At 40.3% G+C, this 23,813-nt stretch overlaps 5 non-coding genes across 5 annotated transcripts; all 5 read right to left on the reverse strand.

Annotated features, from left to right (window-relative positions):
* Window positions 1-328: 328 nt before the first annotated feature.
* trnar-ccu (transfer RNA arginine (anticodon CCU)) lies at window positions 329-400 on the reverse strand. The gene has a single exon. It is a non-coding gene; the product is annotated as a tRNA-Arg (tRNA).
* An 884-nt stretch (window positions 401-1,284) lies between these two features.
* trnal-uag (transfer RNA leucine (anticodon UAG)) lies at window positions 1,285-1,366 on the reverse strand. The gene has a single exon. It is a non-coding gene; the product is annotated as a tRNA-Leu (tRNA).
* Window positions 1,367-2,620: 1,254 nt separating this feature from the next.
* Window positions 2,621-2,702, reverse strand: trnal-aag (transfer RNA leucine (anticodon AAG)). The gene has a single exon. It is a non-coding gene; the product is annotated as a tRNA-Leu (tRNA).
* A 1,223-nt stretch (window positions 2,703-3,925) lies between these two features.
* trnal-uag (transfer RNA leucine (anticodon UAG)) lies at window positions 3,926-4,009 on the reverse strand. The gene has a single exon. It is a non-coding gene; the product is annotated as a tRNA-Leu (tRNA).
* Window positions 4,010-16,495: 12,486 nt separating this feature from the next.
* trnar-ccu (transfer RNA arginine (anticodon CCU)) lies at window positions 16,496-16,567 on the reverse strand. The gene has a single exon. It is a non-coding gene; the product is annotated as a tRNA-Arg (tRNA).
* Between the last annotated feature and the right edge of the window lie 7,246 nt (window positions 16,568-23,813).

Raw genomic sequence — 23,813 nt, forward strand, 5'->3', positions numbered from 1 at the left:
TGAACTTGTGAACATCACCTTTTGCATATTCACTGTAAAGAGCCATTACCCCTCCCACTGCCAACAATTGTTCCCAAAACAATAGGACATACATTTTTGATTGCAAATGAACAGTCCAAAAACAATGGAGCAGGTGAAAGTGTTTGTGATTGGTACATGAAGAATCACTTCAAGTGATTGTCATAATGAGTGAAGTCATGTCATTAAGGGAGGAGCCTTTAGAAGGCAGAGACATTTCACTTTAGACACTTGTGGCAAAGTATAGTATGTCAAATGGATATAGCATTAGAGAGGATATAGACTTCACGCTGATCCAAAGCATCGCATTTAGCAGAGGATGGTTTCCATCCATCGACCTCTGGGTTAGGGGCCCAGGACGCTTCCGCTGCGCCACTCTGCTCTTCTCCTTTAGATGCAAGGGTTGGAAAACATTGTGGGAATGTTTGGGAACCTATGGCAACCAAGGTTCCAGCAGCTTGTGGGTTGCAAAGTTAAGCTTTTGGTAGACCGTGCAACAATCTTTTTTGTGATTTTCCTGATTACCTCCAAGAATGTTGAAGGAGTCTTCTGAAGCAATAATTAACGGGGACATTTCACTTTGGACAATCTTGTGGCAATGGATTCTTAGTCTTCTAAAAACATGGTAATGCGATCCAAAGCATTTAGTATTGGTAGACTATAGTTTTAATCACCCTCTGGTTTAGGAGTGTTTTCGACTCATTAATAAATGCTCAGTTGACATTAGACACTTGTGGCAATGAATGAGTATTTCACATTGAACACTTGTGATTGTGTGTGGTCTTTTGAAAACAGGGATATGCAAGTACAGCTATGAAGGATAGAGTCAGCAAGGAGGGTACCACGTTGCCACATGTCATTTAATTGGTTCACCAAGCTGTTATAAGTCTTCTGTGCATGTTATAGGTTTATCAGGCCATCGGATGAGTATGCGATCCAAAGTATTGGTAGACTATAGTTTTAATCACCCTCTGGTTTAGGAGTGTTTTCGACTCAATAATAAATGCTCAGTTGACATTAGACACTTGTGGCAATGAATGAGTGTTTCACATTGAACACTTGTGATTGTGTGTGGTCTTTTGAAATTGTGTGTGGTCTTTTGAAAACAGGGCAACGCCAGTATAGCTATAAACAATAGAGTTGGCAAGGAGAGTACCACATTGCCATTTTAGTTGCTTCACCAAGCTGTTATAAGTCTTCTGTGCATGTTACAGGTTTATCAGGCCATCAGATGAGTTGTTACACCAGACGTGTGACATTTGCAAATGGCAGTGGTGGGATTTGAACCCACGCCTCCAGAGAGACTGGAGCCTAAATCCAGCGCCTTAGACCACTCGGCCACACTACCTGCGTGCAGCACCCCTCCACGTGGTGACACACGCTGGGACCGTAACTAATGGTACCCCTGTTAATTTCAGTGCAACAAAACCTTCGCAAGTAAAGAGCCAATACTTTATTAATACATGTTATCAACACCCTTTAGTCTTTGTCTTATTTCTCTGGCATCATTTATTTTAGAATATTGTAACCAGCAGCCAGTGAGTAGGTTTAGGTCTGTGAATATGGGTTGAGAATTTACCTGGGCTGAACTTGTGAACATCACCTTTTGCATATTCACTGTAAAGAGCCATTACCCCTCCCACTGCCAACAATTGTTCCCAAAACAATAGGACATACATTTTTGATTGCAAATGAACAGTCCAAAAACAATGGAGCAGGTGAAAGTGTTTGTGATTGGTACATGAAGAATCACTTCAAGTGATTGTCATAATGAGTGAAGTCATGTCATTAAGGGAGGAGCCTTTAGAAGGCAGAGACATTTCACTTTAGACACTTGTGGCAAAGTATAGTATGTCAAATGGATATAGCATTAGAGAGGATATAGACTTCACGCTGATCCAAAGCATCGCATTTAGCAGAGGATGGTTTCCATCCATCGACCTCTGGGTTAGGGGCCCAGGACGCTTCTGCTGCGCCACTCTGCTCTTCTCTTTAAGATGCAAGGGTTGGAAAATCTGTGGTTCAAACATTGTGGGAATGTTTGGGAACCTATGGCAACCAAGGTTCCAGCAGCTTGTGGGTTGCAAAGTTAAGCTTTTTTGTAGACCGTGCAACAAACAATCGATCCAAAGCATTTTTTTGTGATTTTCCTGATTACCTCCAAGAATGTTGAAGGAGTCTTCTGAAAGCAATAATTATTGTGTGTGGGACATTTCACTTTGGACAATCTTGCCACATGTGGCAATGGATTCTTAGTCTTCTAAAAACATGGTTTATCAGGCCATCCAAAGCATTTAGTATTGGTAGACTATAGTTTTAATCACCCTCTGGTTTAGGAGTGTTTTCGACTCAATAATAAATGCTCAGTTGACATTAGACACTTGTGGCAATGAATGAGTGTTTCACATTGAACACTTGTGATTGTGTGTGGTCTTTTGAAAACAGGGCAACGCCAGTATAGCTATAAACAATAGAGTTGGCAAGGAGAGTACCACATTGCCATTTTAGTTGCTTCACCAAGCTGTTATAAGTCTTCTGTGCATGTTACAGGTTTATCAGGCCATCAGATGAGTTGTTACACCAGATGTGTGACATTTGCAAATGGCAGTGGTGGGATTTGAACCCACGCCTCCAGAGAGACTGGAGCCTTAATCCAGCGCCTTAGACCACTCGGCCACACTACCTGCGTGCAGCACCCTTCCACGTGGTGAGACACCCTGGGACCGTAACTAATGGTACCCCTGTTAATTTCAGTGCAACAAAACCTTTGCAAGTAAAGAGCCAATACTTTATTAATACATGTTATCAACACCCTTTAGTCTTTGTCTTATTTCTCTGGCATCATTTATTTTAGAATATTGTAACCAGCAGCCAGTGAGTAGGTTTAGGTCTGTGAATATGGGTTGAGAATTTACCTGGGCTGAACTTGTGAACATCACCTTTTGCATATTCACTGTAAAGAGCCATTACCCCTCCCACTGCCAACAATTGTTCCCAAAACAATAGGACATACATTTTTGATTGCAAATGAACAGTCCAAAAACAATGGAGCAGGTGAAAGTGTTTGTGATTGGTACATGAAGAATCACTTCAAGTGATTGTCATAATGAGTGAAGTCATGTCATTAAGGGAGGAGCCTTTAGAAGGCAGAGACATTTCACTTTAGACACTTGTGGCAAAGTATAGTATGTCAAATGGATATAGCATTAGAGAGGATATAGACTTCACGCTGATCCAAAGCATCGCATTTAGCAGAGGATGGTTTCCATCCATCGACCTCTGGGTTAGGGGCCCAGGACGCTTCTTCTGCTGCGCCACTCTGCTCTTCTCTTTAAGATGCAAGGGTTGGAAAATCTGTGGTTCAAACATTGTGGGAATGTTTGGGAACCTATGGCAACCAAGGTTCCAGCAGCTTGTGGGTTGCAAAGTTAAGCTTTTGGTAGACCGTGCAACAAACTTTTTTGTGATTTTCCTGATTACCTCCAAGAATGTTGAAGGAGTCTTCTGAAGCAATAATTAGCGGGGACATTTCACTTTGGACAATCTTGTGGCAATGGATTCTTAGTCTTCTAAAAACATGGTAATGCGATCCAAAGCATTTAGTATTGGTAGACTATAGTTTTAATCACCCTCTGGTTTAGGAGTGTTTTCGACTCAATAATAAATGCTCAGTTGACATTAGACACTTGTGGCAATGAATGAGTGTTTCACATTGAACACTTGTGATTGTGTGTGGTCTTTTGAAAACAGGGCAACGCCAGTATAGCTATAAACAATAGAGTTGGCAAGGAGAGTACCACATTGCCATTTTAGTTGCTTCACCAAGCTGTTATAAGTCTTCTGTGCATGTTACAGGTTTATCAGGCCATCAGATGAGTTGTTACACCAGACGTGTGACATTTGCAAATGGCAGTGGTGGGATTTGAACCCACGCCTCCAGAGAGACTGGAGCCTAAATCCAGCGCCTTAGACCACTCGGCAACACACTACCTGCGCAGCAGCACCCTCCACGTGGTGACACACGCTGGGACCGTAACTAATGGTACCCCTGTTCGGATGTGATGGCGTAGGTATAGCTGGCGTCATGGTTTACATGGGGGTGAGGCATTATTTACATTTTGTAAAAAGGTGTTAAAACGTCTGATAGACCAATGGGGTTAGGCTATTTACATTTTGTAAAAAGGGGTTAGACCAATGGTTATTGGTGGGTTGTAAAAACGCCCTACAGGGTGTGGTTTGTGGTGTTTAAAACCCCTTGTTTCGAGGCTGACTGCTCACTTTTTTATCCACCATTTTTAGCTGTTCTGGTAGCTAGCTTGTTTCCACGTTTTTTTCCACAACAAAAGTCCATCTGGGGTTTCACTTTTTAATTCTTCTAGGTGCAAGCAAAGAGGAATCGTTTTTCAGCCAAGTCTTTCCACACATTTGGACAACAATCTGGATCATCTTTTGTTGAAGAAGGTGAGACATCTAGAATAGGACCCACTACATTTGGTTTGAGCCTAGCCCACCGAGAAGAGTTATGGGGATGCAAAGAGCCTAATACTGGAACAACAGGCAGTTTGAGTCAGGCTCCCAGAAAGAAGCGATTCCGTTCGGAGATCTTTCCTACAAGCATGACTGAGTCATGTACATCCGATCTGGAATATGTTGGTGTCCACGGATACAGTTATTCAATTCGCTTCAATGCAGGATACGTGACATTAGCTGTTTACACTAGTGTTGCTGTGGAACTATCTAGCAATGCCAAAACAGCCTGTACAATCTCTGTGAAAGACTGAGGCCTTTTTCGTGATGTCGTCTGTCCGGACCTTGACAATCCTGGCTTACCTGAGCTGGTGTATGTGTCTCAATGGGATAGTCGCAATGGCTCCATTATCTATCATGTGGAAGCAGACCGTTTCACTAGACCTACAGAGGATTTTATTTTCCTTAGCTTGTGCAGTGAAAGGGAGAAGTTAGTTGCTGCCCGTGGTCATGAAGAATGGAAGTTAAAACCGTATCCTGTATCTAACGAGGAATACAACAAATGGTTTAAAAATGTGTTCTTTATACAATGGTGTGACTGGGAGATTTTGAAGAAACAGTTTGATACCATCGACTATGTCATCAGAAGAGACAAAATAAGGAGTTCTTATGAGAACATAAGAAAAAGATTGATATTTGGGGGCACTGACCAACAGTCTCTACCCCTGCCACGGAACCTCTATAGACCTAAAATCATCAGACACAAAGACTAGCAAAATGGTGGGTCTAATTTTAATGTGCTAATTATTTGCCCAAAATAGTTAAAATGATTTTATTTATTTTTTTGCTACTGTGATTGTAATGTGTTATTTTTTTTCTTCCCAGAGGATCTGGAGTGGTTTCATTTGACCCCCACATGTACGCCTCCTAACACCCCTGGTCTATTTGCACCCCTAAAGGCATCCGGATCTCCTCAATCCCTTTCATCATCGTCATCATCGCCACCTCTATCGCCGGAACACTTCCTACCATCCCCACCTACACCTCCTCTGCCACCATCTCTATTGTTTGGGGCACTTCCCCCTCAGACATGTGCATATCAAACAACCCCCTCAACAAATGCTGTATTACAACAGGGAGGTATTGCTGATTGTTCGGACACAGAGGCGCCTGATCAGACGGATGGTGTGGTGTCATCTTTGTTTATAGATAGCGTTAAAACAGCGTCTCTACATCTTCTTAACATTGTTCTTTACAAGTATTTGGAAGAGCTTTGTTTGGGCTGTCAGATCAATCATCCAAGCCAGAAACAGCATGCCTGTTTAGAGGGGCTACCAGAACACTTCTACACTGTCCACTTTGATCAGCTTATGAAAAGACTCCTTACTGATAAATTCATTGGTGTAGTGCAACGTTTTCTGTCCTTGAAACATCCGAGTATCCGAAACAGTTTTGTACGAGTTGAAAACGGCTGAAGATGTTACGACTAAAATCAGTGCTATGTATGACTCTATGATAGGGGACGACGTTTTCAAAATAGCCGAAATTAGAGAGATTGGGGACTATTGGCGCGATTTATATGCAAGAAAAAACTAACAGGGTGGAAATATGGGGAATTGTTTATGTGTAATGTATAACCATATCAGTGAGCGATATCACGTATCGCATTTATCTGGTATTTTAGATCAAGCCATTGCTAATAATGTGAACGACGTTGAAAAATACCAATGTAAGAGTGCTGATGTAGATCGTACAGTTGTGAGTAGGTTAGAAAAACTGATGGTGATTGTAAGAAGACAACATAACACCCCTCCTTGGGAGGATCTGCTGCAGATGTTATTATCAATGTTAATGACACGTGAGAGTATAGTGGAAACATTTTGTGACGTCATAGCCAACATTACACGCAATTTTAAGATGCTGAAAGTTTATCACCTACTTACTATGTATACAATGCTTGTAGATACAGTGAGTTTGTATGTGCAAGAAAAACAGTATACTGATGTCTTGCAGGATTTGCAAAAACTGAATATATTCGTGAAGCAGTCATAGGCGTTTGTGTATTAGTTTCAGATGATGCAACCGTTTTAAAAGCCTCAATAGAACGGCGTACCCTCGTGTTTGGGATTACGGATAGTGGCACATTTAAGCTAGCTAACGTTTTTAAAAATATGTTCCACCCTTTTGGTCTAGAGTGTTCTGGAACATTATTATGGGTTGTGACACTTTTCAGCAGATCATACAGATGACTGCCAGGCACATTCTTATTTTCAACAACTATTTCCCCTTGGTTTGTCCAAGATAACTGGTCATTGTGGCAGGATAATGAAGCCAATATGTATTCAGCATTTCTTTTGTTTCTTATAGGCATATGTTTCAACACTTCTGTCTTTAACATATTTTCTTCTTCATCTTTTGAATCATCCTTTGAATCAACTTCAGGTATCAATAATGTAATCACACTTTTCTCGCGTTCACCCTGTTTTAGCATGACTAGGTACCTCTGTAGAATACTTGAATATCTTTTAGCTTTTTCATATACATCAATGTCAGGCTGGTTCAATATATCACTTATATTCGCAGAGATACATTTGAGGAGTCCGATGTTTGAGGAGGTTGTAATGCCGCTAATTGATTTTGTGGAACCAAAAACATTTTCTGTGTGTGTTCCATCTCAATTCCTGTTGATAAGACTTGCTATGAATGGGATAGCGGCCCCCAGTAGAGGCAGTAGAAACCCACCTGTTTGATTTATTGTCTTTTTTTTTTTTTTTTTTAAATGTTTAACTTTTTTATCAGCTATTAGTCTAATAACTTTCTTCTTCTTCTTTAACAGCCTGTACTGAATATTAGACAGTGGTATGTGGCCTCTTAGGACGTTCAAAGCTATTTCACAAAGCGCATTGATAAAGTCCGGACTAGCGTTGCTCACAATGACACCTCTCGCTCTGGGTGATGCCTTATGTAGCATGTCCAACAATGTAAAATTCCTCTCCATTCGGCTTGACATTATTACACCTTTTTCTAGGAACATATACAACCTGCTGGGGGGATATCAGAGCTGTTCTGAGTCTTAAAATATCGGGGGTTGTGGATTTATAATCTATCAATAGATAGCCAAAGGTGTAACTAGTGGCGTCGTTAAAAGCCTCTAAAAATATTTAGTATTTCCGGGAACATTTGGCGTGCCAGCAAGCTTATTTGATGTTGATCTCTAGCATTTTTGAAAATAATCATATAGTTGGTGTTCAAACTGATTGTATGACTAGCTTTACCTTGAATAAACAGATTCTGCACTAGATATATACAACTAAGACGTCTATGATGGACATACTGTGTGAAAACTTTTTGAACTTCCAAATTGTCACAGGCTTGATTCATTAAATCGTCTATAATGAGCAAATTATTCTTAGTAGTAGGCAAGAGTGTCTCGTCAAGAGAACGATTCGGGAGACCTTGTACAAAATTTATATTCACTGTTTTAAGCAATTGATCGTATATTGGTTGCCAGCATGAATAGATGTATACTATGTTATCTATTTTTTGTGAAATAACAGAGGACATGTTTTCAATAATGTCTTTGACAAAATATGTTTTTCCACAATTCGAAGGCCCACTGATAACAAGGCTAAAAGGGTGTTGAAGCCTACCATCAAATCCTGAAACATCCCTAGTAGCCATAAGGGACTGTTGTATAGTCTTGGAGCACACATCGTTTGTTGTAAACGACCTGTACTTTCCTTGTCAAGGTGTCGTTTTTGAGATGGAACTGTTTTTTGTCGCGCTTTATTGTGAATGCTGTTGTGGTCAGACGGCTAGGATGCTGCTGGTTGGTCACAAAGGATTGAACAAGACCAATTAACGATTCATGTGTAACCACTTTGGCATTTGCAGCATTAAGGGTCACACCCTTGCATTTAACTTGTGTATTTCCTTGAGTGGTCCTATAAGCATAGCATTTAGGACCCCCGGAAACAAACTCCGTTATATAATCTTTGGTAGAAGCCCCACAGACTTGAGCGCTATTTAGTTAATCCGTTAAATCGCCAAGATAAGGCCCTAGAGGTGGGATCCACTCGCCGTCTCTGCTTGTGAACAAAATGCTGTCAGTGTCAACATATAAAATACGTTCCTGCAGTTTATCCAACAAATCATATAGCTCCATGCGAGCATAGGCGGTGGTCATGGCTCCTATAAAAACATTCACGTCTTTTACTCTGGATGCTTCCCCATTGGTGTTATCTCCACTGGACAATCGCTACATCTGGTGAGATGAATGAGAACTGGCGAACATCAAAAGTGTCGCTGAACATGAGATGTGTGAAGCGGAATGGTTCCGTTATGAGCTCAGCAGTAGTCATATTACTGCGCATTGCGAACTTTCCCCAAAGACTATTCAGAAGCAATTTATTTGTATGCCTGACAGCTTTGTTAAAACATATCTTGGCCGGATCAAGACGAATGCCTTCATGTGCGTAATAGTCATCTATGTACTTTTGTTTTTCGTCTTCCGTCTTGATATGTCCCGGGTATCCTGAAGCTTCCTGCTTACGTTTAAGAAAGGTTTTAACATAGGCTTTAAAAAGCTGATCAGTTTTTTCTGGGAAATGCCAAACTTCAGCAATGGAAACAGTCTTGTACCCTTTCTCTACAGCTTTCTGTAATTCAAACGTCACCCAAACGCCAGACAACAACCGCTCTTGATCGCTATGTGTGCAAGGTGTTGTTTGATTCATCTGAACAGCACACGCAGCACCTAGGGGGAACATCAGTTTACCGTTACAGTGGTAGGGCAACACAGGGTGATACAGGCCTCTGGGCGGTGCTACTGTACATTTCACAATGCCAAAGTATGCGTTTATGTCATCAAAATCCTTGTGTATTATTTGGGTATGTCCTATTGGATAATCTCTTTTGGACTGAACAGTTGGGTACAAACTTGTGAAATCATAGTATCTGATCTTTTCATCATTTTCTACCTTGTGGTACAGTTTCATTGCATTTGTGCGGCCTCCAAAGAGTGATTCTCGTGGATTGAGACGCCCTGGTTTTTCATATGTTAACATGAACTCCTTAACGTCAGGGTTAGTGTCCACAGCCTGTCTCCAATCACATTCCCACATCACCACAACTTTCAGCTGATGCTTATTTTTTAGAACAGCCACTCTGTTATGGAACTCCGAGCGCAGCTCACCCTGTGTTTTTTTTTTGTTTTTGGTGAGAGGATTGATCTCACCTGAAGCATAGCCCTTATCACAGCCGTGAAAGAAGCAGCCATTAAATTCATAACACGTGTGTGTGTCTTCACAGTAGCCATCTACAAAGAACTGACCGAATGACTTCACCTCTGTTCAGAGCGTGTTGTATGTCAAGGCCCTCTCTGTCTGCAACATACTCAAGCCACTGTATTGACACATCAGAACATGTCTTGTTTTGCCTAATGTAGGCACCTTCGTATGTCAGAGCAACAGTGTCTTTGGGGAGGAACAGCGTTTTAAATACACCCATACATGAGGAGGCCAATGTAGCGTATGCAAACGGGTCGAGGCCTGTGCACTCGTGGAAGGCCTCTCTGTATATTTTGCATGCTTTAATCAAAACCGTTACATCGTTAACACAATAGCTGAGCAGCTCTTTTCGAAAGTCAAAAGGCGTGTCGCGGACCGTAACGTACCACGCCATGAACGTTTTCTTAGAGGCGTCGCTCATAGCATCATAACCATATAGAGCAGGTGCAGGATACGGCCCAATATAATTCTCATTCTCGCGCTTGTTAAATTCATGTGGGAAGAATCCTTTGAGAAGATCTGAGAACCCCATGGCTGCCAGAGTTTTAGACAGAGCCATAAGGATAAAACTGAACGAATCGATCCAACGCTGATTGAAAGTAGAATCGATCATCAGAAGCACCCTAGCATGGTAATAGTTGCACAAAGTTTCTGACTCACCAGATACTCTAAAACTATATAACTGTCAAAACCTGATGCATTGTGTGCTATAAAAGTATAGCCTTTGTATTTCTCCTGTCTGTAGTTGTTAATGAATGATGCGACGCAGTTTGTTGTTTCGTAGCAGTTTTTTTGCCCGTCCATATCCATAACGCATACAAAATTAGCTTCATGGCGCCCACATTGATAACGTGTTTCGAAATCGTAAAAGAGATACTTATCACTACTTTCTTTGCGTTCGACAGGTTGTATGTAGCAAGAGTGCATAGTAGCACCTAAAGGCTCTCTACAATGTAGGCATTTAGGTTTTTGACAGCTGTGTGGATTTTTCGACACACGATATGTTGCGTGACAGGCCTCGCAATATTTGTTTGTATTGCAGGGTATAAGGCCATGTTTCCCATCGGGTTTTTTATGGTTTTCAAAACACTGTTGCGATTTACATATGTGTCTACAGTCTGTGCATTTAATGGTCTTGTCAGGTATACAAGCAGTGTAACACACATTACAATCCCAACTACAATGATGTCCCAGAGGGTTCTGGTAGGTCTTGTAACACCCCTCGCAAACGTAAGACGCCCCAAAAAAAAAGCCGTTTTATTTACGATGAGATAATAATGCTCGTCATGCAAATACAACCACGCTGTTTTCACATCGGGTTTGTCGTGCGTTTTGAAGATTGTGGGACAGCCGGCTACATGATGGAATATCACAATTTTCATTTTCAAATGTTTCTGAAATCTGTCAACATCAGAGAACGAAACCTTATGGGTGTAGTCAAAACCCAAATCACTATGCAGCTGCTTGGCATAATTCATCTTTTCATCATGCGACAATCTGCTGTTTACATAATGTGCCAGGCAGAGAGAAAAGCAGAGATTGTCGTTACTGGCGTTATTCTTGGGATTATACAAAGCATTACCTTTTTCTGACAATATTTGATCGTAACCAATGCTTCCTAGTTTACGACGTCCCCCCGACATATTGCGCGCTATTGTCACAATTAATTCTAAAGAGTCTTCGGTCAGTGAATTATCGTTACTCTGCATCGCTTGTGCGACTTGCTCCAGAAATGTGTCTGTGTTATAGCCGTCGCTTGAGTTCAACATTGTTTGGATAGGGACATCTACGGCCGGACCCCTTAACTCAACATTTAAAACGCTGTCCTGTGTTGCATTGCCCAAAGCCCTCTCTATTAAACCTGTTAGGGTGCTATACACCCTTTCAGGAACACTACCAATATCCGTCAAATCAATATTTCGCAGGTCAACATCTTGACGAAATTCAGCAGCATTAAAAAGGGGTATCTGTCTGGATGCTATTTCAGATGTTACCTTAGAAATTCGCCCCGCACCACACTGCACACTAGCCTGAGGATTTTCTGAGGGTGATGGAGGGGGTCTATAAGTGCTTGTGGACGGTTGGGTACCGGTCTGCTCATCTGTACAGGATCGTTTTGATGGCTGAACACTCGGAAAACATGCAGGTTTCTTATTACTCTGATCTATGCATGTGGGGTCTGTATTTGATGATTGTGTAGCGTCTGTATTGGACTGTGTATTGTTGGAATATACGCTTGAAGGACCATTATGTGACAACTGCGCAGGAGCAGGACTATCTGATGCGTGTGTTTTCTCACTGTTGCTTTCACTAGCTCTAGCGCTAGGCATAGATCGGGCCCAGGCTTCGAATATTTTTGCATGTACTGCGCACAATCGTGCAAAATCCTGAGGATTGCTTACTGCTCTTGTGTAATCGTCCTCGCACGGCCATTCTAGTTCCTCATCAATACGAGCATCACACCCCCCTAGGGGTTCAGATTTTTTTGTTTTTTTGGGTGGGGATGACATTTTTTTTATTTTTTTATTTATTTTTTATATATTTTGCACAAACTATAGACTGTTTTAACACTTTTTTACTGCGGGGTCATATTCATTGTGTTTTTAAGGCATACTATCATAGGTACAAGCAGTGTATTGAGAGAGCTGACATGAGTGGCAATAGTTGCGCCAAATCCTGTGACCATATCAACCAAATGCGTGTTAGCTCTGACCTGACTGGCTAGAGCCGTTCCAAAGTCTGTGACCAATCCGGTCAATTGTGTGTTAGCTGTTTGCAAGACATCTAATTTATTCATAAGACTATCGTTTTGTTTTCGTAATTCGGCTAATTCTGATTGTATTTGTTTATAAGGGTCAGCGACTGCAGGTTGTTGAGGGGAAGTGTTGACGCAATACTCAAAAAACTCTGCACTCTGAAGTAATGTTAACTGCTCAGGACCTCCTAGTGCCCCACCTTGTTCAAACCGATTGTTAGTAATATAATTAGGTACTGCTTGATATCAAGGAATGGAACGTTAACCTCTAATACATTTACAGGAGTGGTTACTGGGGTATTATCGCTGTTACACTTTTTATCTGACACAGTTATAACAGAGGTGTGTGGTATACAGCTGACATAATTGGTGCCTTCCTCGGTGCTATAGATACAGTTAAAGAGGTATTCACCTACATTATATTCAGGGGCCTCCTGCAAAGCAGCCTGACACGGTTGGTGGGGTGTAAGCGGTGTGTCATGTTAGTCCAGTGTCTTCAGACTCTTCTCCTGTAGCTCCCCGATTTGTTTGACGTGATGTAGGGACGGCTGCTGTTAGCCCTGTGTCTTCAGACCCTTCTCCTGTAGCTTCACGATTTGTTTGGCGTGATGTAGGGGCTGTCGCTGTTAGTCCGGTGTCTTCAGATACTTCGCCTACTTCTATGGCATGGATTGTCTAGAGGTATAACAAAATATTTTTGGTTAAATAAAGACACACACAAGCACACACACACACACACACACACACACACCCACACACACACACACACACACACACACCTCTTCAGATGCCTTTTGTTCCCTCTCAATGGAGACACTTGGTGGATGGTAGGTCGTTGGTGTACTAGACAACGACCAATGCAAGGACTCTAAGTCTTCGCTCGCTGTTAGTTGCTAAAACAAAGTAAAAGCTTTTTTAACAATATATACATTTTATTTAAAAAAAAGCTTTTACAACACTATGTAAATATATTCTGCTAGATACAAATGCGTTTCTCACCTCTGCAGTGGTGTTAGGAACACCCGATACAGTGTCTGGGTAAGGCGTGTCTGGAACAAAGGAAGGGCTTCTTCTTTTGGGTGGGGCACTGTCCGTGTATGGCTTCACTGGCTGCAATTAGCATTAGATTAGAAAATAATCTTTTTTTTTTTTTTTTTTTTTAAATACAACACGCTATTTTACTGTTTTCCTTTTAAACTCATATCAATAGATCTCTTCCTAGATCTCTTCTTAGGCTTGTGTGGACATACGTATCTGCTCCACGGGGGTGACTGTGTGAAATCGTCCTCAGGCGTCAAATACAATGAAACTAAGTCTTCCGTCGCCTTTAGTTGCTAAAACAAAGGAAAAAGCCTTTTTAAAAATATATACATTTTATTTAAAAAGCTTTTACAACACTATGTAAATATATTCTGTTAGCTACAAAAGGGTTTCTCACCTCAGCTGCTGTGTTACTATCATAAGATACAGTGGCCGGGTAAGACGAGACCGGAACAAAGGAAGGGCGGCTACTTTTGGGCGGGAAACCGGTCGTGTATGGCTTCACAGGCAGCAATTAGCATTAGATTAGAAAAAAATCTTTTTTTTAAATACAAAAACGCTATTTGGGTTTTCCTTTTCAACTCACCTCAATAAATTGCTTCTTAGGCTTACGATGGCGAACGTTAGGCGTAGCATCTTTCACAGAGATGGGCATAGAAGCACATGGTCTTTCAACAGGGTTGATTTCAGCCACATGGGAGAGCGAGGATCCTTTGTTTAGGGGCTGATTGTCTAGACACAGAAATATATATATATATATATATATATTAGATGACTACAAACACAGTGATAAATTAAACAGTAATAAATATTACATACTGAAAGAGATAAATAAACCGTAAATACCTGTTTGCTGTGTTCTTATTCCTTATTAGAGCAGCCTTTGGTTTAATGTTCTGGCGTGTTGGGGTCTGTAGGATTGGGCTACACGGAGCTTTTTTAAAAACAAAAACAAAATGAATGAAAACACAGTACTAAATCAATTAATGTATAATATATTTATAAGTTTTTACCTTGTGGTTTAATAGTTTCATCAACTAACACAGCCACGTTATCCCAGCTCTTTGCATGATCACCTAATGATGCAAACTACATTATAACACACAAAAAAAAACGTTTTTAAGTCACAAATGTCTGAATGAATTAAATACCTTACAATAAGCTTTTTTTTTTTTTTTTTATTTACTCACCAAATGAAGCCATTGCTGTAGAAACGAATCCTCTTTCTTCAGAGGACTTTGTTGAGGAAGTCTGAGAAAATGAGGGAAAGTTTTAGCTAGCCACGTAGCTACAAAATGCAGGTAAAAAAGTGAGCAGACCCCGTCTTGAAACAAGGGGTTTTAAACACCACAAACCAAACCCCTTTATGATGATTTAACACTCACAACAATAGACCCCACATTTACAAGCTAGCCACTGGTCTAACACAAGTTTTTTTAACACTAGCGTCATGTGGTACAACCCACCAGCATTACGAACACACATCAAAGTTTTAGCTAATTCATGAATGACTGAATGAATTAAATATCTTTGAACATTCTTAAACACAAGCTTTACTTACCACTTGTAGGTAGTGATGAAAAAACAAATCTGCGTTGCTTGCACCAAGAAGAATTAAAAAGTGAAACTCCAGAGGGCTTTTTGATGTGGAAAAAACGTGGTAGCAATCTAGCTAACAGGTAAAAAAGAATCTAAAAAAAAGAGCTAAATAGCATGAAACAAAAGGCTAAACAGGGTACTGCTGAGAAACGATTCTTAGTTGTTTTCACCAAAACATAAGACAAACGCCAGATGGCCTTTTGTTGTGGAAAAAAACGCAACGTGGTAAAAGAGGGCTACACGACCACGCACTATGAACGAGTGTCCTCCGTCGGTATAGCTACGCCTGCAGAGGCAGGCTCCGCTCAAGGCACCAGACCCCTGCTGCGTCAAGCGGCACCACTACCTACGCCACCCCTGGTATGCGTGCGCAGTTTCGACGACGAGATGCACTACCATATTCGGCCACGAGATGGCACTCGCGGAGGGGTGACGTTCGACCGCGGCGTCATTACGCGAGCAGTATGCGCGCGAAGCTTCGACAATTAGATGCACTATCATATTCGGCCGCTAGATGGCGCTCGCGGAGTGCCGACGTTCGACCACAACGTCATTACGTTTGCGGTATGCATGCGCAGTTTCGACGACGAGATATGCTCCCATATTCGGCCGCTAGATGGCGCTCGCGGGGTGCCGACGTTCGACCGCGATGTCATTACGTTCGCGGTATGCGCGCGCAGCTTCGACGATTAGATGCACTACCATATTCGGCCACTAGATGGCGATAGCGAGTACCAACGTGCGCCCGCGACGTTACACGCACGCGCATATCACCAGATTACATGGCGGGTTTGCGCGTGCGTGTGATGATGTCACATATGCACGCGCGAAAACGCCATCCTATTACTACTACTAATAGCCAATACTTTATTAATACATGTTATCAACTCCCTTAAGTCTTTGTCTTATTTCTCTGGCATCATTTATTTTAGAATATTGTAACCAGCAGCCAGTGAGTAGGTTTAGGTCTGTGAATATGGGTTGAGAATTTACCTGGGCTGAACTTGTGAACATCACCTTTTGCATATTCACTGTAAAGAGCCATTACCCCTCCCACTGCCAACAATTGTTCCCAAAACAATAGGACATACATTTTTCATTGCAAATGAACAGTCCAAAAACAATGGAGCAAGTGAAAGTGTTTGTGATTGGTACATGAAGAATCACTTCAAGTGATTGTCATAATGAGTGAAGTCATGTCATTAAGGGAGGAGCCTTTAGAAGGCAGAGACATTTCACTTTAGACACTTGTGGCAAAGTATAGTATGTCAAATGGATATAGCATTAGAGAGGATATAGACTTCACGCTGATCCAAAGCATCGCATTTAGCAGAGGATGGTTTCCATCCATCGACCTCTGGGTTAGGGGCCCAGGACGCTTCCGCTGCGCCACTCTGCTCTTCTCTTTAAGATGCAAGGGTTGGAAAATCTGTGGTTCAAACATTGTGGGAATGTTTGGGAACCTATGGAAACCAAGGTTCCAGCAGCTTGTGGGTTGCAAAGTTAAGCTTTTGGTAAACCGTGCAACAATCTTTTTTGTGATTTTCCTGATTACCTCCAAGAATGTTGAAGGAGTCTTCTGAAGCAATAATTAACGGGGACATTTCACTTTGGACAATCTTGTGGCAATGGATTCTTAGTCTTCTAAAAACATAAACATTCAACACCATCATCCCCTCCAAACTGATCACCAAACTCAGTGAACTGGGCATCAATACCTCCCTCTGTAACTGGATTCTGGACTTCCTAACCAACAGACCTCAGTCTGCTAGGTTAGATAATAACACCTCCTCAACCATCACCCTGACCACCGACATACCACAGTTATGTGTGCCCCCCCCCCCCCGACAATTGCACTACCCTATCCCACCCAGTGTTATATTTATTTACAAATGTACATACTGTAATTACACTTATACATAGCCATATTCTACTGCTCTTCATACTATTTATCCTGCACATACACTTATTCTTACTACTCTTATAATGTTACTGTTTCTGCAATACAATGGTACTGTTACCACACTGCACATAGCTGTACATACTTTACATATCTGTCTATATGGTTCATACTGAATATCCATATTTATTCAGTTTTTCTTATAATATATACACTGCATAGTATATCTATATTTTACAACCATTATTATGTCAATGCTACTACATTGCCCGTATCTGTACATGTTGTTCATATTACATAGCCATATTTATTCTGCTCTTATAAGGTAGCTGCTAATACACTACACATATTTATTAGGGCTGCAGCTACCGATTATTTTAGTCATCGAATATTCTACGATTATTCCATTGATTAATCGGATAAGAAATACTTAGTAAGAAATACTTGGTAAACAGCAATAGTAAATATTTATTATTGCTGTTTACTAAAAAACAAGGAAACCTGTCGCTTGTATATATACAAAAGACTGGTTTCCTTTTTTAGAAAAAGCAACCTTTTTTTATTGCCAAATTCCAAGAACCTTAAAAAGAAATACATTACAATAGTAAATTTTTGGTGGCCCAAATGTTAATATTTTTTTACCCAATTCCCCTTCTTGCCTCTGGCTCTTTGCACTGGATATGCAAAAGAGCTGTTCACTGACCTGAGGATTTACAGCAGGGCTACTCAACTACACTGTTCTGGGGGACACATTTTCAGAAGCCTAATACACAGTGAGCCGTACAACCTTAATTACATTGATTTAACGAAGCTTCGAGGCAAAGTTTTGCTTCGAAGATTTTTTGTAATCGAATTATTCGAGTTATTCGAAGAATCGTTGCAGCCCTAATATGTATATTTAATTTATATTACTCCAAACCACCTTCTGTAAACCAACTGTACACTGCACTATATTTTTTTTTGTTCTGTCTATACTTGAAAATCACATTGCACTTTTTTTGCACTTTTGGCTAGATGCAAACTGCATTTTGTTGTCTTTGTACTTGTACTCTGCACAATGACAATAAAGTTTAATCTAATCTAATCTAAATACTGCCTCAACGTTAATTAAGTATTAGACAAAGCAAAGCATTATTGGTGCCATGTGGATACAGAAAAATCTGTTTACAAGGCCCTCAAAATCACCAGTTTTCCACATTTTTTTCCATATCTAGGGCCTTATATAAAACTAATGGGCATGCAGTACAATCATACCAAGAACATGTCTACGTTCCACCCTACAAAGTTTGGGCCGGTTAAGAATTATACTTTTCAAGATATTAATGCCCAAACACGGCCTCCAACATGAGGTATTTCTGAGATAGTAAAAATGATACGTTAAGGGTGAAAAAATGTATGAAAACATTGGAATTTAATACAAATATTTTTACAGGTCTTAGTTTTGGGACCTAAATATTAGGTAAACAAACTTTGAGCAAAATCTGAGATGGTCCAGCAACCATTTTCCTGGATTTTGTCTGATTCGACACAGAATGACCCATATGATATTTTACATATCATCTTTTGCATTTTCATGCACTGGTAATTTCTTGGAATTGCATTTCTAGTTATACTTATCGCTTTTATCTAAAGCAACTTACATATGTCAATTATTACAAGGGCCAGTCTCCCCAGATCAACTAGAAGTTAAGTGTCCTGCTCAAAGGCACAACGGTGGCAACTGGGAATTGAACCCACAACTTTTTCTGGCTAATGAATGCTAGCATAGTTCCTTAGCCACTATGCTACCCCACTTTAACTGAGACTTTCACAGCCTATCTACTGTTAATGCACTTTCTTTTCCCTCAGATACCAACCTTTTTATGTCTTTCACAAAGGACATTCCCATCAAAAATTTCCTGGTGACAATAGGAACAGTCTGAAATAAAGATATACTTGAGTGAGTATGTATCCTACTGGAAAGCAAAAGAATTAAACAGCAGAAAATAAATATATATGTCCTATGAAGTATTATGCTACAATGTACATGTCAACTGATACTCTGTTCTATTTAGTTAACAAATTTTCAATACATTCCCTACCATTACTTTTTCTCCTCTCCTTTTTCTTCCTACTGAGATCTACAGCTGAGGCAGGTAAAGTGGTGACAGTGGCTGGCAGGGTGGGAGTAGGAAGGGTAGGAGGAGGTAGGGTGGGAGTGGTGAGGGTAGGTAGGGTGGGAGTGGGAAGGGTAGGAGGAGGTAGGGGTGGGAGTGGTGAGGGTAGGTAGGGTGGGAGTGGGAAGGGTAGGAGGAGGTAGGGTGGGAGTGGTGAGGGTAGGTAGGGTGGGAGTGGGAAGGGTAGGAGGAGGTAGGGTGGGAGTGGTGAGGGTAGGTAGGGTGGAAGTGGGAAGGGTAAGAGGAGGTAGGGTGGGAGTGAGAAGGGGAGGAGGTAGGGTGGGAGTGGTGAGGGTAGGTAGGGTGGGAGTGAGAAGGGGAGGAGGTAGGGTGGGAGTGAGAAGGGTAGGAGGAGGTAGGGTGGGAGTGGTGAGGGTAGGTAGGGTGGGAGTGAGAAGGGGAGGAGGTAGGGTGGGAGTGAGAAGGGTAGGAGGAGGTAGAGTGGGAGTGGTGAGGGTAGGAGGAGGTAGGATGTGAGTGGTGAGGGTAGGAGGAGGTAGGATGTGAGTGGTGAGGGTAGGTAGATTGGAAGTGGTGAGGGTTAGTAAGGTGGGAGTGGTGAGGGGAGACAGGTTGAGGGCAGAGGAAGGCAGGGTGAGAGTAGAAATTGTAGGGGGAGGCACGGTGGTGATGGTTGGGGGAATCAGGGTGGGAGAGTCTTGAGGGTTGGTGGAGGTAGGGTGAGGGTAGTGAGGGGAGGGGGAGCCAGGGTGGGAGTGCTGGTGTAAGGTGTAAGATAGGTGGATGCAGCAGGCTTAGGCACTATGGAATAAATATAAAATGTAAGTAATCACAGTCTCTTCATTACTGTTATGAAGGGTTATAGTTGAGAAATGTCACAAATATAAAAACTGTTGACATAAAAATATGCATTACATTCAATATGCATTGTATTCACAGACATAATGAGGCTAGTGTGGGACACGTTTTAAGTCTTGCAGGCTCAAAACATTTACCTCAATATTCATATTGTACCTCTATTGTAATTGTATGCTATTATTAATTAACTCAATTTATACCGTTATTTGTAATGTTTATATACCATTTTTTGTAAAATCAATACATTTGAGTATTGCGATATTTTACTATACTGTATATACAGACATATATACAGTATATATACTGTATACATTTTCAAAACAATGTTATGCACATGATAATGCCTTTATAATGTCACAGAAATTAGAATATCTCCTTACACACAAAGATAGGTTGAGAGTCTACACAATTACAATTGAACAGACGTAGTCTCAAGTAGACTATTCAATTAAAAACAAAGATAAGAGACGGTCTGCGAGTCCGTTCCGGGTTTTGACAAAGGTTTGCCGAAAAAAATAACCTAGCCTTGTGGTGACGATCACATTGAAAAATATACTAAAGTTTCTGTCATCATGGGTAACGAAACCTCCAAGCCATGTGAAGCCTCAGGACCCATTGTTGGTGAGATGAGCCAAAAATATGGACCGAACTGCTTGAGATATCTGTCTTTAAATTCTTATATTGCACTATAAATTTTATTCTTGTCTTTTAATGTTTTTAAATTGTTTTAAATTGTTTTCTAACTGGTCTTTAATGTTTTATGTAAAGCACTTTGAATTGCCCTGTTGCTGAAATGTGCTATACAAATAAAAAAAAAATTTCAATACATTGACTCATAAACCCTGCATCGTGTTATGTATCATATCACAACAAAGCCCTTTTCTGGTTAGGGAATCGGACTTGTGATCAAGGGTGGCCGACTGGTAGGAAGGGTGTGGGTGGGGAGACTCACCCATGCCCTAACCCCTCTCTTTGCTGTAGCTTTATGTTATTAAATCCAGGTACATGTAGTAACCATTTTTGAAAAAAAACAACTAAATAAAAAAAAAGAGGTTGTTGGTTCTGTGGCCTATCTTGCTTAAATAAACACTACAAATATATGCAAATATGTAACTTTATATGTAACTTTACTCTGATTGTGGGGGAAAAAAAACACCAGCATAACATTGGCTGTCAGTGAATTGTCAAACAGGGACTTCAATTTATTATGTACATTAACAAAAGAGTTTTCTTTAATGATATACTTTATAACAGCAAATTATATATTTGGAAATGTACCAGATTTGAATTAGTTTTTACAGTCCAATGTTTGTGATAAAATGTATGTTATATATGTGTTATATATGTGTTTATTAGTATTAGTATTAGTATTTTCAATTAATTTAAATTCTATTCTTAATTTATTTAATTATGACTGTTACCAAATAGAATATATTAAAACAATATGGATAATTAAAAAATACAATAATTAGGTTTCTGCCAATTGAAAAGATCAAATCAAATGTCAGAGAGAGACAGGAGAGGTAGAAAAAGTGTGAGCAGAGAAACTCACAGAACCATAAAACAGAATGATCAGGTACCAAACAACCTGGAGAACCAAAAACAGATACCAATAATCTGTAGCTTCAGTACCATAAATATGGCAGCAACCAGAGCAAATGGGTATAATGTCTGAACCAGAACAAAATGGGTATAATGTTAGAACCAGAACAAATGGGTATAATAATCTTTGAACAAGAACCAAAGGGTAACTTGCAAGTGCAGAACCAAATGTAGATAGAGTGGGATAGAATTAGAAGGATAGAATGATAGAAAACCTCAAATTTAGATAGATTTATTAGATTTGACAGGAGAGATAGAAAACCTTATATTAAGGGATGAGTGGGTAGAGCATGAAATGAGAGAGGTGAAAAGAACCTTCAATATATAGAGATAGAAGGAGATGGAGAAAAGATGGAGGGCAGCAGCAGCACACCTGGAAGAAAAAAATGGAAACATGCATTAAGACATATGATTCAAAACAAAACTATTAAATCAAAAGTGACTGCTTTGAATATGTGAATAATTTTACCATCAACGATGGAATACAGACTATTGACATATCCATATTAGTGTAATGGTATTCGCTAACAGGGGTTACAGTAGTGTCATTGTTTACTATAACGTTTGTAGGCATCCCTAGAAACTCACACTGTGTTAAATCGGCTAAGGTTGCCTAATATTACGATCCTACTTCTGTGTATTTTCAAAAATTAGTACTTTGACAATATTTCTCATATCACAAAAAACACTGAGTGAATCTTGTACTCCTGATGTCATCAACATACTGTTACAGATCTGCTCTGATCCCCTGGGTAACTGGGTAAACCCTGCCCACTTTGACGGCGATTTGATTTCGCCGTCTGGATGATCAGTCTGCACGTTTAATTCTGCTTCAGGTCACAATTTTGCGGGAACCAATCACAAACTGGCTTATCCACCTGGCGCGCTATTGGCGGGTTTAACACAATCACGATAGAGAAGCGACGGCAAGCAGCTTCTTGTTTCCAAATTCTAATCCAACTTGTATTAGCCTATAATATTTCACGATTTTACACTATAGTGTGGGGTTGCAGTTAGCTAACGTTAAATCTCCTACCACACCGAGTCAACTTAACCTTGTCACTTTAGTGTAGAAATATGTTTTCTATACCTAAAACATCCGTCAAGATATAGTTCATTAAACGGAGCTGAGCTTAGGCCTACCAGTAAACATCTAGTAGCCTACTTATATAAGATCATTTATGATTTATTAAGACTCATAAACAGACTAACAGAATAACCTTTTCGGCGATCATAATTTAATATATATCGGTATTAACTTTAGCTGCATGTACATTTGTTAATGTTGTTTCCCAGATATTGCTATCTTAACAACGCAGGTAACACATTTATAACTACTGATTCATTAAATCGGAGTTCAACTGAAAGCCGAATTAAACGTTAGCAGAATTATGTAGCACCTCTAACTGGAATTAGAATGATAGCTATATATCTATTACCTAGGCTCTGAGCAGTAATTGACAAGACTCACAAGGAGACTTTACTTTTTTTAAACAGAACAGCTGGCAGGTTTATTACACAATCACAGTGTAACACACTATTCACAGAATTTTACCTTACATTAGAGAATACCCCAAAATAAAATAGAGCTCTTTCATTTAAAATTAGGAAAACAAAATAAATAGTCCTTGGCAAAATAAAAGTCACTCTACCTGGGTAGAAAACCAAAAAAACCTTCAATTTCCTTATCTGGAATCCATGGAATCCAATATCCGAGATCTGGATACAAATCAGTTCAGTCACTCCGCGGAAGAGAATCTGACACAGCTGGCCACACTGTGTCCAACGTTCCTTCTGTGGGATATCACTCACTGGGACAGGCTCGCCATCGTACTCGGTGTGGTTTGGAACCAAACTAAATCCAGAATAAAAACCAATCTGTACGTAGCAGTACAGAATAGATAAAAAAACACAGTTATAATTCTTTCTATCTCTTTTTCCATATACGGTACCTTATTTACTTTTTTTTTCTCGATAAACCAGTTACATATTTAAACCTATTAGCTACGGTTATAAGAGAACTGTTCAAATCACACTACGACTATGCTCCATACAAGTCTGTTTGACTAGAGACCATACTTTGCATTGGCAAAGTCAAAACGTGGTACAAAATTAAACAATAGCATTTCTTTTCCTAAATAAATGATGTTCCTTACAGTATTAATGCA

Source organism: Perca flavescens, chromosome 13, assembly GCF_004354835.1.
Source record: "Perca flavescens isolate YP-PL-M2 chromosome 13, PFLA_1.0, whole genome shotgun sequence".
Classification (NCBI taxonomy): domain Eukaryota; kingdom Metazoa; phylum Chordata; class Actinopteri; order Perciformes; family Percidae; genus Perca; species Perca flavescens.